We start from the raw sequence: 19,456 nt of genomic DNA on the forward strand, positions 1-19,456 counted from the left end.
GTGTCTTAGTCTTTCATGTGGCTCCTTGGCCATTCTGTAAGTTGCTGTTCCAGGTAGTGAGACTTTGTGAATTTTGGGTAATACCCTTACTGGAATAAAATTCACCAAAGAGAAGGAAAACAACAACAAACTGCCATTCCTAGATGTCACAGTAAAGCGAACAGCCAATGGGGAACTTCAAACCAGCATCTCCAGAAAAACAACACATACAGACCAAATATTGAACTACAGAAGCAATCATCCCAACATCCACGAACGAAGCTGCATCAGAACATTATTTCAATGAGCCAACACACACTGCAACACAAAGGAACCATGCAGAGCAGAGAAAAATCACCTATACCGTGTGTTCAAAAAGAATGGGTACCCAATGAACACAGTCTGCTGATTTCTCAGCAACAAACCCAAACAAGTAGACAAAACAGGTCCAGAAACCCTAGCCACTCTCCCCTACATCAAAGTCATCTCAGAAATGACTGCCAGACTACTCTGACCCCTTGGCATCATGGTAGCTCACAAACCCACCAACACACTAAAACAGCAGCTAATGAACTTGAAAGATCCTATACAGACAATGAGCAAAACTAACATCATTTATAAAACGCTATGTAAGGACTGTAACAAACACAACGTTGGACAAACAGGCAGAAAACTAGCCACCAGGATACATGAACACCAACTAGCCACAAAAAGACATGACCCACTCTCACTAGTATCCTCACATACGGATGAGGAAGGACACCACATCCATCCTAGGAGAAGCCAAACAAAGACATGCATGAGAATTCCTAGAAGCATGGCATTCCAACCAGAACTCTATCAACAAACACATCAAGTTAGACCCCATCTACCACCCCTTGAGAAAAGGAACAGGAAGTGCCTTCCCCACCGGAAATAACATCACCAAAGGAAATGAAATCACCAACCCAAAGAAACCCAAACATATAAATAGAAAGCAGGAAGTTTCAGCATTGCTTTGCATAAAGTCCACTGAAGATGTTACCTAGTAAGGTAATGAAATGTCTGGAAATCAACCTTTCAGCTCAGCGAGCAAACATGCATCCAAAACCTCAACCTGAGCTACAAATCTTCTCAAAACCTGCTAAGTCTGGTAAATGTTCAATGAATTCCCTGTAAAGTAAAAATGTCCTTCTCCAGAGATCAAGACTGTACACATTATTCCAAGTGTGGCCTCACTCGAAGGCCCTGTGTAATTGCAACAAGACAGCCTTGTTCCTGTACTCAAACCCTTTTGCAAGCCTACCTTCAGTGCCTGGTACATGAGGAAATCCATGTCTCATTTCCCGTTCCCCTCTCTCAATTTATAGCCATTTGAATAATAATCAGTCTTCCCATTTTTGCATCCAAAGTGAATAACCTCACATATATCCACGTTCTGCTGCATCTACCATGTATTTCCCACTTGGTCAATTTGTCCAAATCACACTGAAGCATCTCTGCATCCTCCTTACAGCTCATCCTCCCACCCAATGGCTAGTCACTGCCTGCTATTTGAAAAAAAGACGCATAGAGTCATTGAGTACTACAGCATGGAGACAAACTGGTACATGCCGACCAAAATGTCCATCAACACTAACTCAACTTCCCTACACTTGGCTCATATCCTTCTAATCCTTTCTAATCTGTCCAAATGCCTTTTAAATGTTGTTAATGGACCTGCATCAACCACTTTCACTGGCAGCTCATTCCATATGCATACCACCCTCTGTGTAAAAAAATTGCACCTCAGGTTCCCTTTTATTCTTTCCCCCTAACCTTAAACTGATGCCCTCTAGTCCTTGATTTCCCAACCATGAGAAAAAAGACTCAGTGCATTCACCCTATCCATGCCTCTTATGATCTTTTATGCTTCTATAAAATCCCCCCTCAGGCTCCTAAATTCTAAAGAAAAATATCCTAGCTTGTCCAACCTCTCCCTATAACTCAGGCCATTGAGTCTTGGCAACATCCTCGTAAATTTCTTCTGCACTCTTTCTAGTTTAATAACATCCTTCCTATAGCAAGGTGACCAAAACTGAACACAATAGATTAGATTCTCTACAGTATGGGAACAGGCCCTTTGGCCCAACAAATCCTGACCCTCCGAAGATTAACCCACCCAGACCCATTTCCCCGATCATATATTTACCCCTGACTATTGCACCTAAATTGGCAATTTAGCATGGCCAATTCACCTGACCTGCATATCTTTGGATTGTGGCAGGAAACCAGCATGCCTGGAGAAAACCCTATGCAGACATGGGAAGAATGTTTAAACTCTACACAGATAGTCACCCAAGGCGGGAATTGAACCCGGGTCCCTGGCACTGTGATGTAGCAGTGCTAACCACTGAGCCACTGTGTCATGCCCTAATGGCAGCAATGGGACTTGAACCCACACCTCCTTAGAGACTGGAGTCTTAATCTAGCACCTTAGACCAATCGGCCATGCTACCAGCCAATATTCCATGTGCGGCCTCACCAATGTCCTGTACAACTGCAACATAAATTCCCAGCTTCTATACTCAATGGCCTGACTGATTTATTCCTATTCTTTATTTCCTGTCTGCCAACTGATTGTCTATCAATTTTAATATACTACTCCCAAACCCGTTTGTTTTAATATTACACACTAATCTCTCATATATATAACCTTATTGAAATCCTTCTGAAAATCCAAGTAAATCACATCTACCAGCTCCTTCTTATTAACTCTACAAGTTACATCTTTCACAGGTTCCAGTAGATTTGTTAAGTGTGATTTCCCTTTATAAACCCATCCTGACCCTATTCAAACTACTTTTCTAATAACCCTGTTCAGAGATTAATTACACACCTCTGGACTGGGTGAGACTTCAATCTGGGCCTCCCAGTTCAGGAATAGGGACACTACCACTGTGCCACAAGGGCATCCAAATTGAATTTAAATTTCATCATCTGCTGTGATGGGATTTGAAATATCCATTTCCATTTACCTATATCCATTTACCAGACTGATTCCTGATTTGGAGGAATTAAATATGAGGAGAGTTTGAATCAGTTGGGATTATATTAGAGGGAGTTTTGAAGAGTGAGAGGATCTTATTGAAACCTAGAAAATTCTAACAGGACTAGACAGAGTAAATGCAGGAAGAATGTTCTTGTTGGCAGGGATATCAAGAACTAGGGGTCACAATCTAAGGATACAGTGTAAGCTTTTTAGGATGGAGATGAGAAATTTCTTCACCCAGAGATTAGTGATCTGATGAAATTCACTGGCACAGAAAGCAGTTGAGGTCAAAACATTGTATGATTTCAAGAAGGAATTAGATATAGTACTTGGGGCTAAAGGGATCAAAGAATATGGGGGAAAACAGAAAGAGGTTATTGGGTTGGATGATCAGCCATGATCATAATGAATGGTGCTGCAGGCCCGAACGGTTCAATAGCCAACTCCTACTCCTATTTTCTATTTCTATGGTTAGATCATAAGGCATAGTATAAAAATTGGCATGGTCATCATGAGACCTGGAGATGAGGTTTGAAGTGCAATAATCAAACTTTAAATTGATAGTCACTAAACAAGAAGAATGCATGGCTGAGGAGCTGGTGTATGGGAGAAGGATTGAGATTTTTGGATCATTGGAATCTCTTTTGGTACATGAGTGACCTGAACAAGAAGGACAGATTGCACCTAAACTAGAAGGGGATTAATATACTGGCAGGGAAATTTGCTGGAGCTGCTCGGGTGGATTTAAACTAGTAAGGTGGGGGGGGGGGGGGAACGGGGGGGGGTGGGGGGAGGTGGTGGGACCAAGGGAGATAGTGAGGAAAGAGGTCAAGCTGAGACTGTTATAGTTGAGAACAGAAGTGAGTCAAACAGTCAGGGCAGGCAGGGACAAGGTAGGACTAATAAATTAAACTGCATTTATTTCAATGCAAGGGGCCTAACAGGGAAGGCAGATGAACTCAGGGCATGGTTAGGAACATGGGACTGGGATATCAGCAATTACAGAAACATGGCTCAGGGATGGGCAGGACTGGCAGCTTAATGTTCCAGGATACAAATGCTACAGGAAGGATACAAAGGGAGACAAGAAAGGAGAGGGAGTGGCATTTTTGATAAGGGATGCTATTACAGCTGTGCTGAGGGAGGATATTCCCAGAAGTACATCCAGGGAAGTTATTTTGGTGGAACTGAGGGAAATTGAGAAACAAACTCATAAGGAGATCGCAGCTATCTGTAAGAATAGTAGGGTAGTTATGGTAGGGGATTTTAACTTTCCAAAAGTAGATTGGGACTGCCATAGTGTTAAAGGTTTAGATGGAGAGGAATTTGTTAAGTGCACTCAAGACAATTTTCTGATTCAATATGTGGATGTACCTACTAGAGAAGGTGAAAAACTTGACCAACTCTTGAGAAATAAGGCAGGGCAGGTAACTGAGGTGTCAGTGGGGGAGCACTTTGGGGCCAGCGACCATAATTCTATTCGGTTTAAAATAGTGATGGAAAAGGATAGACCAGATCTAAAAGTTGAAGTTCTAAACTGGAGAACATGTATTTGGAAAGGCAAAGACTGATTCAGGATAGTCAACATGGCTTTGTGTGCGAGAAATTATGTCTCACTAACTTGATTGAGTTTTTTGATGAAGTAACAAAGAAGATTGATGAGGGCAGAGCAGTAGATGTGATCTATATGGACTTCAGTAAGGCGTTTGACAAGGTTCCCCATGGGAAACTGATGAGCAAGGTTAGATCTCATGGAATACAGGGAGAACTAGCCATTTGGATACAGAACTGGCTTAAAGGTAGAAAGCAGAGGGTGGTGGTGGAGGGTTGTTTTTCAGACTGTAGGCCTGTAACCAGTGGAGTGCCACAAGGATCGGTGCTGGGTCCTCTACTTTTTGTCATTTACGTAAATGATTTGGATGCGAGCATAAGAGGTACAGTTCGTAAGTTTGCAGATGACACCAAAATTGGAGGTGTAATGGACAGCGAAGAGGGTTACCTCAGATTACAACAGGATCTTGACCAGATGTGCCAATGGGCTGAGACGTGGCAGATGGAGTTTAATACAGATAAATGCAAGGTGCTGCATTTTGGGAAAGCAAATCTTAGCAGGTCTTATAAACTTAATGGTAAGAAAGAGACCTTGGAGTACAGGTTCATAGCTCCTTGAAAGTGGAGTCGCAGGTAGATAGGATAGTGAAGAAGGTGTTTGGTATTCTTTCCTTTATTGGTCAGAGTATTCAGTACAGGAGTTGAGAGGTCATGTTGTGGCTGTACAGGACATTGGTTAGGCCACTGTTGGAATATTGTGTGCAATTCTGGTCTCCTTCCTATCGGAAAGATGTTGTGAAACTTGAAAGGGTTCAGAAAAGATTTACAAGGATGTTGCCAGGGTTGGAGGATCTGAGCTACAGGAAGAGGCTGAACAGGCTGGGGCTGTTTTCCCTGGTGCGTCGGAGGCTGAGGGGTGACATTATAGAAGTTTACAAAATCATGAGGGGCATGGATAGGATAAATAGACAAAGTCTTTTCCCTGGGGTGGGGGAGTCCAGAACTAGAGGGCACAGGTTTAGGGTGAGAGGGGAAAGATATAAAAGAGACCTAAGGGGCAACTTTTTCACGCAGAGGGTGGTACATGTATGGAATGGGCTGCCAGAGGATGTGGTGGAGGCTGGTACAATTGCAACATTTAAAAGGCATTTGGATGGGTATATGAATAGGAAGGGTTTGGAGGGATATGGGCTGAGTGCTGGCAGGTGGAACTAGATTGGGTTGGGATATCTGGTCGGCATGGACGGGTTGGACCGAAGGGTCCGTTTCCATGCTGTACATTTCTATGACTCTATGACTTTAACTTTCAAAAGTTGATTGGAGGCAGATGTTCGCAGGTAAAGGGAAAATGGGAAGCCTTTGAAAATGAGATAATGAGAATCCAGAGAAAGTATATTCCTGTCAGGGTTAATGGAAAGGCTGGTAGGTATAGGGAATGCTGGATGGCTAAAGAAATTGACGGTTTTGTTAAGAAAAAGAAGGAAGCATATGTACAGTATAGACAGGATAGATCGAGTGAACCCTTAGAGTATAAAGGCAGTAGGAGTATACTTAAGAGGAAAATCAGGAGGGCAAAAAGGGGACATGAGATAGCTTTGGCAAATAGAATTAAGGAGAATCCAAAGGGTTTTTACAAATTCATTAAGGAGAAAAAGGTAACTAGGGAGAGAATAGGGCCCCTCAAAGATCAGCAAGGTGGCCTTTATGTGAAGCCACAAAAAATGACTATTTTGCATCAGTATTTACTGTTAAAAGAATAGGGAAGATATAGACTGTAGTGAAATAGATGGTGACATCTTGCAAAATGTCCAGATTACAGAGGAGGAAGTGCTGGATGTCTTGAAATGGGTAAAGGTGGATAAATCCCCAGGACCTGATCAGGTGTACCCGAGAACACTGTGGGAAGCTAGAGAAGTGATTGCTGGGCCTCTTGCTGAGATATTTGTATCATCAATACTTACAGGTGAGGTGCCGGAAGACTGGAGGTTGGCAAACATGGTGCCACTGTTTAAGAAGGGTGGTAAGGACAAGCCAGGGAACTATAGACCAGTGAGCCTGACATCGGCGTTGGGCAAGTTGTTGGAGGGAATCCTGAGGGACAGGATGTTCATGTATTTGGAAAGGCAAGAACTGATTAGGGATAGTCAACATGGTTTAGTGTGTGGGGGAAATCATGTCTCACAAACTTGACTGAGTTTTTGAAGAAGTAACAAAGAGGATTGATGAGGGCAGAGTGGTAGATGTGATCTATATGGATTTCAGTAAGGCATTCAACAAGGTTCCCCATGGGAGACAGATTAACAAGGTTAGATCTCATGGAATACAGGGAGAACTAACCATTTGGATACAGAACTGGCTTAAAGGTAGAAGACAGAAGGTAGTGGTGGAGGGGTGTCTTTCAGACTGGAGGCCTGTGACCAGTGGAGTGCCACAAGGATCGGTGCTGGGCCCTCTACTTTTTGTTATTTACTTAAATGATTTGGATGTGAGCATAAGAGGTACAGTTAGTAAGTTTGCAGATGACACCACAATTGGAGGTGTAGTGGACAGCGAAGAGGGTTACAACAGGATTACAACAGGATCTTGATCAGATGGGCCAATGGGCTGAGAAGTGGCAGATGGAGCTTAATTCAGATAAATGTGAGGTGTTGCATTTTGGGAAAGCAAATCTTAGCAGGACTTATACACTTAATGGTAAGGTCCTTGGGAGTATTGCTGAACAAAGAGACCTTGGAGTGCAGGTTCATAGCTCCTTGAAAGTGGAGTTGCAGGTAGATGGGATAGTGAAGAAGGCATTTGATATGCTTTCTTTTATTGGTCAGAGCATTGAGTACAGGAGTTGGGAGGTCATGTTGCAGCTGTACAGGACATTGGTTAGGTCACTGTTGAAATATTGCATGCAATTCTGGTCTCCTTCCTATCGGAAAGGTGTTGTGAAACTTGAAACGGTTCAGAAAAGATTTGCAAGGATGTTGCCAGGGTTGGAGGATCTGAGCTACAGGGAGAGGTTGAATAGGCTGGGCTGTTTCCCCTGGAGTGTCGGAGGCCGAGGGGTGACCTTATAGAGGTTACAAAATTATGAGGGGCATGGATAGGGTAAATAGGCAAAGTCTTTTTCCTGGGGTTTGGGTAGTCCAGAACTAGAGGGCATAGGTTTAGGGTGAGAGAGGAAAGATATAAAAAAAGAGACCTAAGGGGCAACTTTTTCACACAGAGGATGGTACGTGTATGGAATGAGCTGCCAGAGGAAGTGATGGAAGCTGGTACAATTGCAACATTTAAGAGGCATTTGGCTGGGTATATGAATAGGAAGGGTTTGGAGGGATATGGGCCGGGTGCAGGTAGGTGGGAGTAGATTGGGTTAAGATATCTGGTCGGCATAGACGGGTTGGACCAAAGGGTCTTTTTCCATGCTGTACATCTCTATGACTCTATAATTAATGGAACTGGTATCCAATTGCTAGAGCACTTGAACCTCTCCATTAAAAGACAAGGGTTTAAAGAATTAGAACAACAAACCAGGTCATTTGTCCTCTTTGTTCCTTTCATTAAGTGTAGATTGCCAATTTTGTTTTTCTAAAATATTGCAAATTAAGAATGCTAAAACGTGCATCTGATACAATTTGGACAAATTAAAATTGGTTCTTTGTGATTCTAGAAATGAAAAGGGTCTCAAGGAAGCCCAAGGAGACTTGGAGAAATCTCCATGTTTAAGACAGTACAGGCATATTTACTTTTACTACCTTTGATAGAAAATAAATACAATAATGATCATTTCAAACTTATTATTCTAGTGAATGATATCAACAACATAAATGACATGCCATTTGTTTGTCAGGAAAATATCAAACGAGTCACCTAAACATCCAGCCTGGATAAATTCAGCTGTTACATTTGATTTAAAATTCACTACTTCAGGTTTACCGGTCTTTATCGTTCATTCATTGTTGTCAATAGCTTCCTCAGGTTACTTCCCTTAGTCTACCTTAAGATTGGAATTTTATCCCTACATCTCTATGTCCTTCAACCTTATTTTCCTCCTTTAAGATGCTCCTTGAGCCTCATGTCCTACACCAAGCTTTGTTTATCTGTCCTAGTGTCTCCTTAGATAGCTTGCTGTCACTTTTTGTTTGGTAATCCCTCTTTGACATGTCATTAATTTTTTATTATGTTAAGTTCACCAGATAAATAAAAGTTGTTGTTGTTAATCAATTTTTCCAATATCTAATACCCAGGCAAATCTATTTGCATTTTTCATTGACAGCACTTATTACGGAGTAATTCCCTGGAGATTGCATTCATTAAAATGTGTGAATACTGCTTTCTTGTTTTCTCTCAGCTTGAGTGAGCTATTGAATTTATACAGCTAATTAAATGAGGCAGGGAAAAGAGGTTTTGTTGTTTCTGACATTGCACTGACTACTTTAAAGCTTCTTCGATCACTGAGAAGCGTTTTAGGGCAATGTGTTTGTGAGAGATTCAAAATAAGTATAGAAGCCGTGAGACCTAACAACACTCCTGCTGTGTAACAGGCACAATGAGTCCAAAGCATCCATTACAACAAGTAGCAGCACAAGCATATTCTAAGCCAGGAAAACACCATTCTCCCAATTAGCTCAGAAGAGGTAACGAGGATCCATTTGTCAACAGACATTGAACCATTTGACAGATATATATAAAATGTTTGTTGACGTTTTCTTAACCAATTGGTTTTCCTCAAATATAGATTAGAGTTGTGCTGGAAAAGCACAGCAGGTGCTGAGGAGCAGGAAAATCGACATTTCGGGCAAAAGCCCTTCATCACAAATAGAGGCAAGGTGCCTGCAGAGTGGAGAGATAAATGGGGGTGGGGGTGGGGAGAAGGTAGCTTTTCATTTTCATTCCAGGTCATTTTCATTCCAGTCTCCCATTATCAAACTTGTAATCCATATTCTTAGAAGAATTTGTATTGTATTTAGTCTCATGATCAGTATGTTAATATAACTAAAATAGGCACAATATGCGAGCATATCTTTAACAGACATACTCATGACAGTTTACTGTAACCTAGCATGTAACTTGAGAGTACAAGAATCTCATTAGTTTCTATAAGTACAGAGTGATGTACTGATCTGCAGATGGAGCATTAACCAAAAAGAAAATGGAGTAAATTTCTTTTGACTGGAATGTCAGCTTTTTGAAGATAAAATTAATGTCTAACATTTCCTCAGTCAAACATTAAAATGCTGCTGTTTATTTTTGAGCTAAGACACAGTGATGTTCAATTCAAAGAACTGTAAGTCTAGTGAGCTCTGCTCCTCACAGTTGTTACATCAGTAGCAATGTTTCCGAACAAAATAGTGCATAATCTTTGTAACTAAGTGAAGAGTATTTTTAATTTACACTGACTTATCATCTTTAAGGATGAATCCTCGATAGCTAATACCTCACTATGGAACTAGCATGTAGTTACACCTTTACTGAATTATACCTATTTAAACAAAATGTGTATTACATTTTACAGATCAAGCCATAAATGATCATGGGAAAAGAGCTCAAAAAATCTTGCTTGCCTTTGACAAGAAGGAGCTTCAAAGAATTAATATGTCTAACAGAACTAGAGAACATCTGGAATATTTTCAAAAACCAACTCAGGATTAGCAGACTCCAACTCATGTTATATGGACAGCAACTGCAAGAGTCTATCGACCAGTGTGTTGGAAAATTCTGCAGTAGAGGGCATAAGTATAAATTTTCTGAAGAGGAACCATTGGAAAGGCTTATTGAGTTAGTCATTGCCTCCAAGTCAATTCAAGCCTGTAGAAAAGATCTCTTGGACAAGGTAAAGAAGTGATTTACTTGAAGGTGAACACAAGTATTATACCATTGTCACAGGCCAACAACCAACAATATTTCTACAAAGCATTCCAAATCAACAAAATTTGTAACAGATGTGATTGTTACACATATCCAATAGCTATCCAACATTTTTTGGTATTGATAAAGCATGAGTCACCAAGGGACATGCATGTGCAGAAAATCTGAATCTGAAGACCAAGCCGGACTCCAGAATAAATGCAGATGATTAACAGGATGGTATAACACTACAATATCTTAAATAAGCAACATTTTAAAAAGTCAAGGCCAAATGCAAACACATCAGTGAAGGTCAGCTAAAAGCCGAAGTCAACATAGAAATTAGCATAACACATTACTGCTCTGCATTCAAAAAGACACATACCTCAATAAGTGGTACTCCATGGTACAGCTTATGGGAGGTCATCATATAGTCTCGGATAACTAATTCCATGCATTCAAGCAATCTCATGGCTGAGCCAATGTGCAAACTCATCTTGGTTTCCTGTAATCCTCTACCTGGTGGTTATCAATGAACCAGAACTGACAGGATTATCAATGTGCAGAGAAAGTGCTATAGTCACAATTCAAGAGATTCAAACCATACTATGGTGGAACAGACCAACCTTGATGGAAATGGATTGGACAATGAGCTCAAACACCCAAACCCACATTAATTTGTCACAATCAGTTATCTTAAGGTATTACAATATTGCATCTTATTGCCCTCCAAGAAAGGGCAGCTTGCACGTACACCGCTGAAGCTTCCAACAAAAGTGATCGAGGCGGAGTGAAATGGTATAATTCAGAAGGTTGAACACCAAATAGACTCCATCTCATGTGTTTCAAAGGAAGATGACACTATAAGGGTAAATCCGAGCTGCTTCAACTTCTCATTTAAAAGGTGTCCACACTAAATACTAATGCTGGAAAAGTTAAATCCTACATTTTCTAGAGAAAAATTATTTACCAAGCTGGATGTAAAGCATGGATACAGGTCTGGAGGAGAAAGTGAGGACTGCAGATGCTGGAGATCAGAGTCGAGAGTGTGGTACTAGAAAAGCACAGCAGGTCAGGCAGCATCCAAGGAGCAGGAGAATCAACATTTCAGGCATAAGCCCTTCATCAGGAATCCTTCATCAGGAACCTATCATCAGGAATCCTCAAAACGTTGATTCTCCGACTCCTCAGATGCTGCCTGACCTGCTGTATTTTTCCATCACCATACTCTCGACATGGATACAAGTCTGTTCTTTTTCACAGAAGAATCCCAAGAGCTTAAAATATTTAGGGTGCCATTTGAACCATATTGTTTCTGTTGGGCTATTGTCAGTCAAGGCCGATTCTAACAGCAGAGTCAAGATTATTGTGAATGTGCCTGACATTTTATTACATAACTCCTGATAACATTGTCATGGGTAAGATAAAGGCAAAACACGATCACAACCTTCACCTATTGATGAGAGTAGAGTATTGGCATTTAACAGTATGAAATGCCAGGTCAATGTCATTAATCATTAAATACTAGAAAAACTTCTTTGGGTCCTTTTACTCCAACACCATCCAGGTAAGCTTGATGATGTTAAAAGAAAATTACCAAGCCCACAGGATAACACGGATCTGCCGCATTTCCTTGAATTTTTTAAATTACCTCTCATACATATTCCAAACTTCACAAACAGATTATGCCCAGTGAGAAATCTACACAAGAAGGACTGATGTGTCAAAGTGATCATCAACAGGTTTTCCAATCTCTCATGCAGGTTCTTTCAGGAAAGTAGTGAAAGCTGACAAAAGGCACGATTCTTGAAGTCGATACATCACAAAAATGCCTAGGCACTTGTTTTTTCCTTCCATGATGCTAAATCTATTGCTTGTAGTTTGATCCCTGTTAGTTACATAAGTCAGCAACTCCAAAACAGAGCACAAAACATTAGCTCTGGTATGTAGTTTCACATGTACTTATCTGTTAAGAAAATGACCACTGAAACAGATCATAAGTCATTGGAAGTGATCTGCTGCAAGTCACTAATGAGTGGACCACTATGTTTGCAACCTCTACTTGGCAAGGTGCAAAGATATAACTCTGAAATGAGGTGCGAGGCAGGTACCAGCTGATTATACCTGACACACCGAGCAGATTGCCCAACTCACACAAGATTTTTCTTGAGATACAGTTTGATGCTTTTGACTACAACTTTGAAGATATTCTCAAGGTTGATCTGTTTCAACTTGGGCAGAGCCAGTCTGAACAGTTGCAACCTACAACTGCTGAAAATGAGTAACTATAAGAATTGTAAACCTCATCATCCAGGGATGACCTGACACCAATAAATAAGTACCTGAGAAAAGTTTCATTTTTTGGCCTTATAGAGAGGACATTATTATGTTTGCAAGGTCAAACAAGTCCCAGTACAAAAGCCATGATGTGGAGGGGCTGATGTTGGAGTGGGTAAAAAAAATCATACAATGCCAGGTTAAAAATCACACAACACCAGGTTACAGCAGCGTTCCGAAAGCGTGCACTTCCAAACAAATCTGTTGGAATATAACCTGATGTTGTGTAATTTTTAATCTGATACAAAGGGATAACATCAAGAGATCATGTCCATGTTACAGCAGAGACACGTGGATACTGAATATACTAGGTAGCTGACACATTAATCTATGGACTGGAATACTGTGGATATTGTTCCAAAGAAGCTACAAACCTATGAATTAGAAGTAGGAGAAAGCCACTAGTCCCCTGAGCCTACCCTGCCAATTTGAGACAGTCCTGGTTGATCTAATAGTGGACTCCACGCCATTCAAACTAGCTTGAGGAACAGAATGTCATCTTTTGATTTGATATTTTAGAGTTTTCTTGACACAATATTTTAAATATTTCAGATCACAGACTCTCTTCCTTTTCTCCTTTTTCAAGGAACATTGTTAGGTATGTTACTCTTTCCACAGTTGCACCTCCTCTTTACCTACCTGTCTTTTACTTGCCCCAATACCATTTCCTTTGCCAGATACCATCATCCCTTACACCGCCATTTAATCTTTCCTATCTTTCATCCTACCATGATCTTCGCTTCTGTTCTCTTCTCCATTTCCTTGCTTCCACACTTGCTAGAATCCTGTAACATCATTTTTTTTCCCCAGACCTGATCTGATCTCATCTATTTAACCTACTGAGCTAAAATGATAACACTTCTGTCTCCTTCCATGGATACGCTCACACCTTCTCAATATTTTCAACATTTTTTGCCTTTATCACAAAAGCAGCATTTTGTAAAACTGCAGTTAAGAATTTATTGTGTAATAAAAGCAATATTTTTTTCTTAGGACAATTCTGATACTTCCAGTACATTTCATTATCAAACTATTCAAATGGCTCCAAACATTAGCCATTGTCCATTCCTTAGTGAAAAAGATGGTAAGTGATATGTACAACTCTACCTTAGATGCACTTAAGGACAATGATAGATAAGCACAGATTACTGTCAGGTGAACAGTGGTATGGGGACACTTTTGCACAGTACCTACACCAGCACAGCCTGGTTGGGGTTAAATGGCTGTTCCCATATTGTTAGTCCAACAGCTTGGGAGGACTATTGGTGGACACAGCTGGTTACATAAGAAACTGTATCCCAACAACAGAAGAGAACAGGGAAAAAAAGTTTTAAGAGAACCAATTCTTTTTTAATGCTCTTGAAGAAAGTTCACTGCTGTTGTTGACAAAAATCCAAAACCACAGCAAATCTCCACTCCTTTCCGCACAAGTGTGAATAAATTATATTGAAGTGGGCAAATTCCATGGTTCGCGTGATGCACTAGGAAAGGTCATGCATCTCAGAAGAAAGTTTGTTGTTGGAAAATACTATGTACAAAGCAAAATGAATTTTTAATTGCTATATTTTCAGTTAGAAAAGTAAGTGAAATCAGTTCTAAATTGATACACAAGAGTGCAATGTTATTCTGGATACAAGAGCTGCTGGAGTAGCTTTTATCTTATTTATTCATAAGATGTGAGCATCACTGGCCAGCCTAGCATTTATTGCCCAACCCTAATCAGAGGCAGTTAAAAGTCAACATGCAGGCCAGACCAGGAGTTTCTATATGGTTGCTATTAGGCCAGCTCATTATTTCACATTTTATCAAATCCAAATGTCGCCATCTGCCATCATGGGGTTTGAACCATGCCCTGAAGTTCTGGATTGCTGTTCTAGTGATAGTAGCATTAGGCCACTGCTTCCCCTATTTCAGAGAACAGAAGATAAGGCAGTTTGCAGGATGTGAGGTTGTTGCTGGTAGGAGACATTAGTCAGGAAAGCCAAGAATCTCTTTCTTGGATCTTGGTTGAGATTGTGCTTCATCAGACAGGTTTTCTCAAACCTCTGCATCATCCTGAATAAGGACCTGCTAGTCTATTGGATCCAGGACTAAGATTTGTCAGTGACTCTAAACATAACTGCACAGTCCTTAACAACAGATCTCTTTAGCATGCTACAAGGGACATTAGCTGCCAGCCACAGACTGCATTAAACAGCTGCTTTAAACAGATGACTGGCATCCTGTTTACCAGGATGGAGCAGAATGCCCCCATTGCTTATAACTGTCAACATGATAAAACTTGGAAATACCCATGACAGGTTGATTTTCTTCAGGGAGTCCTCATTTGGCCATGATGCTCCAGAGCACCAAACATCAGCCAACAGCATTCACCAATAACAAAAAGGTGTGCACACAATTGCCAGCTACAGCTAAATGTAGATAATTACTCCACTATGTGATTTTCTGCAAGTTACCTAAATAGTTACCATATCACACTTATCTCCAGACAGTCTATCAGCCCACTGATATTTGACCATCGGATGGATCCAGTTGGACGGTGGCTAGGAGAACCAGGGATTAATCCCACTAAATGCTCCCTTCATGACTTAGCGACTCCCCTTCCATCTTGCCCTACAAACCTTTGAAAACTCAGAACGCCTTCAAATCTGGCTTCTTGCAAATCCTCAATTTCCTTTGGTGGAGATATCTTCAGCTGCCTAGGCCCAAGATCTAGAATTCCTTCCCCAAAACTCTCTCTCCCTCTCTCAACTGTTTTAAAACATTACTTCAAACCCACCTCTTTGTCCAAGCTTCAAGCAACCTAACCTAATATTTCCTTACGTAGCTCATATTTTGTCTGACAACTGCTTATGTAAAGTAACAGGAATTTTTATTATCTTAAAGACACTATATAAAAGTAAGTTTTTGTGTGTATAGACGTGGCAAATTATTCACCTGGCAACTCCCATGGTGCCCAAGCTGCATTGACATCATAAAGCCAGAGTCAACAAAGATGTTGATTATTATCTCAGGCATTTCAGTCAGGCAGGCTCCCTACTCTATTCCTCAAATTGCATAATGAAGAGAGACACCCTGTTACTTGATGGGTTGTGGTGGCAGCTCAGTGATAATTATGTACTTTGATATGTAGTCAAAGGGATCACTCCTGCTCCTTTCAGTTGTTTGTTCTATTAAGCTAATCACCTTTGCCATTTGCAATTGATCCCTGGGCTTTATTTGTCTGAATGTATTCAAAAATGTGACTAGCTGCATCACAGCAAACCACGTGTATGATTTGGGACCTGAAATAGGCAATAGACCTCTTATTGTGGACGTCAAGGGACTCAAGGCTGTTTTAGCTCTGAAAAAAGGATGCCTCTTGCTTGAAGAGTCACTGGACTCGAAACATTAACTCTGCTTTCACTCCTGAAATGCAATCAGACCTGCTGAGTTTTTTCAAGCACTTTCTGTTTTTGTTTGTCTTTTGCTTTGTCCTTACTCAATAGAAATGTTGAAAAATTTCAGAGCTTCAGTTGGCCATGACATACTTAAAAATAAGGCCCAAGTAGCCCACTTTGTAGGTCACAGAATTTTCCAGCACACACAGAAACTGTTCATCTCAACAATGTCTGAATTTGTTCTCCAAAAGACTTGAAGAATTAAAAGAAAGGGAAAGTGTAAGAAAATTGAACTTATTGATTCAGCGCCAATTTTAAAACCTATTAGAGACTTTGATTTCAGCACTGATTGTAGAATATATTCCTTGATCAATCAAACATTCCTCCAAAGGAACTAAATTCTCCCAGCTTCATCTTTCACTTTAGTGCTGATTCCGTATTTATGCCAGATCAGTGCACTGGAAGTTGAATTGGGTTAAAATTATGTTTTAACCATTCTCATGTTTAAATGCAGGGAACACATAATACCAGGACAGAGTGAATCATTTCCAAGTCAAACTTGCCATTGGATAAATGGTAATGTCCAATTTTTTTTGTATGAGTTGCAATTCTGTGATTCTATTCATGTCTCTGAGCTTGAGAGGATAGAGATGTGTTGTGCAGGAGAACATTTTAATAAACAATTTCACAGTTGCTGGATTATTGTGCCACTAAATCATACATCATTCAAGCTCATTTTTCATGTTGCTTGAGTATGTTTTATAGAAAATACATCCACCACCACCAGATGTTACAACAGATCAGCTCCAATATAAAGATGGCCAAAGAAAGTGGTATGCATTCAATTATGCATTTTCCATTGTTCCTAAGAATTAAATGGCAATTTAATGGCACAGTACAGGAGGGTGTTGATGCCTAAGAAGAATGACAATCTGTGCTTTTTGTTAATCAGCAGAAAAAACCTGGACAGGCAATATCCAAAAAAGGTACAGTTATATAACAATCCCTTCGGTTACTGAATTACAAAGCATGCATCTTTTCTTAAACTTTGTTCGATACAACAAAATTGTGCACTGTACAGTTCTATTGTCATAATTTTGAGCAGATTCAGGCAAATACACGCAACTCTCCAATGGAGAACAACAATATTGCCTATCTATCAAACACCATAATCAAACTTTGTTGATTTTTGAGTTAGCTGAATTGTGTAAATAAACACTTATGTTCATTTGCAACAGCGGCATGTTTTATTTGTACGATAACTGTGGGTCCAGTGCCCGATTCCACCCACCCTGCTCCCCACCGGGATATATGGTATTTAATAATTCCTAAGTGTACTTCAAAGCTGAAATTCAGATCATTTTGAAATGCTCTGGCCTTAACCTGCAAAACCATATTGTGTAAGCTGTTGATATTGTTGATGGGGCTTGCTGCCTTATGAACACTTGGCCACTGAGGGAACCTGGTGCATTCCATTCCAATCAAGCAACAGATTTCCAGAGGAGATGTAAACCCAATGCCCTCGTAATTTCTGGCTTCTGACCCCTTCTGCAACATTATTTTAAAATCAAGTGCTGTAATATGGCCAAAGTGAGCCCAATTAGCCTGTTCCCCAACTAGTGGAACCAGGAATCTCCAAAAAGTGACAGCTCCCTTGTGGAGTCGGAGTGGCTGAAGAAGACAGCGCTCATGATGTGGTTGACCTTTGGTCTTGCGAAAAGGAGTAGATAGCTCCTTGCAAAATCAGCAGCATAAATGCTCAGACAAGTGGACATAACAGCAAATGATGGGGAATGCATATGATTTAACATAAGATCCCAACTTATGCACCTTTCAGTGCATAAAAGAAACTTACGTTTCTCCCTGCTTCAAACCTAAACAGCTGTGCACCAAACTGGGCACTGCGTTAAGATTTTCAAATTTCATTTCACCTTCCCAGCCTGGTTAACAAGCTCCTGAAGGAGGTTAAACGCTTTTAATTTGAAATGAGAAGATACCTTTTCCCATCCCTCTTACCTTCTCTTTGAACATCCAAGAGAATCTCAGAGGTGTGACGGTCCAGAGATACATTCCCAGAAGACAGTTTTTAAAATCACATCCCCACCTCTTTCTGATTCACTAGAAATTGAATAATCAGCTATTAAGTACAATAGGAAATACACTTATTCTGGTGTTTACAATTCATGCATAGGATTTATATGAAAGAATTCTATTACTAATAACAACCTTTAATGCAAGTTAAGTTTAAATCATGCAGTCAACAATATATGGCAGTATTCCTTACCTCAGTGAGCTTGGAACATTTAATAAGAATATAAAGATATTTAAGGATAAAATAAAACTTCCAACTAAATGAAGCATATCAATTCTGGTTTAATTATTTTCAATAGAACTATACCTATTTCCCATTTTAACTAGTCTTGAATAGTATAATTTTATTATGTGGTGGTAGTCAATAAAGTACTTTTGAATAGTGTTATTTTTATAACATAGGAAAGACAGAGCAAGATTCCAACCAGCGATGCCAGATAATACCTCTTTGTAAAAACCAATTGAAGGACAAATAGTGGCCAAGGCAGTGGGGGTACATCCCCTGCCCTGGTTGGAATAGTGTCCTGGATCATTTACATCTACCTACAGGGAAGTCACAGGTTTTAATGTCTTATGTAGCACTTTTAAACCATTTATTTGTGGGATGTGGGCATCGCTGGCCAGAATTTTTGAACACTCCTCATTACACTTAAGATGATGATGTCGAGCTGCCTTCTTTGTCTGCTGCAGTCCATCTGCTCTTGGTTGACCCACAATGCCATTAGGGAGTGAATTTAATCTGACAACAGTGAAGGAACAACGATATACTTCCAAGTCAGGATAGTGACTGTCTTGGAGGGGAACTTGAAGATGGTGGTCTTCCCATGTATCTGCTGCCTTTGTCTTTCTAGGTGGAAGTGGTCATGTGTTTGGAAGGTACTGACTGAGAATCTTTGGTGAATATCTGCAGTGCATCTTGTAAATAGTACACGCTGCTGCTACTGAGCATCAGTGGTGGTGGGATTGGATGTTTGTGGATCTAGTGCCAACCAAGAGTACTGCTTTGTTCTGGATGGTGTCAAGCTTCTTGAGTGATGTTGGAGCTGCACTCATCCAGGCAAGTGGGGAGTGTTCCATCACACTCCTGATTGTACTTTTTAGATGGAGGACACACTATGGGGAGTCAGGAGATGAGTTACTCACTGCAATATTCCTCGCCTCTGATCTGCTGTTGTAGCCACTGTGTTATGAGATGAGTCCAGTTGAGTTTCTGGTTAATGATAACCCTGAGGATGTTGATAGTCAGGTTTCAGTGATAGTAACACCATTGAAT

General features: G+C 40.4%; 1 long non-coding RNA gene across 1 annotated transcript in view; it reads right to left on the reverse strand.

The window, feature by feature from the left end:
- The window catches only part of LOC140485887 (uncharacterized), a 76,336-nt gene extending 58,180 nt beyond the window's left edge, over positions 1 to 18,156 (reverse strand). Inside the window, exon 1 of the long non-coding RNA XR_011962466.1 lies at positions 18,109 to 18,156. This is a non-coding gene — a long non-coding RNA (uncharacterized lncRNA). The remainder of the gene's footprint in view (positions 1 to 18,108) is intronic.
- Between the last annotated feature and the right edge of the window lie 1,300 nt (positions 18,157 to 19,456).

The sequence above is a fragment of the Chiloscyllium punctatum genome, chromosome 15, assembly GCF_047496795.1.
Source record: "Chiloscyllium punctatum isolate Juve2018m chromosome 15, sChiPun1.3, whole genome shotgun sequence".
Taxonomy (NCBI): domain Eukaryota; kingdom Metazoa; phylum Chordata; class Chondrichthyes; order Orectolobiformes; family Hemiscylliidae; genus Chiloscyllium; species Chiloscyllium punctatum.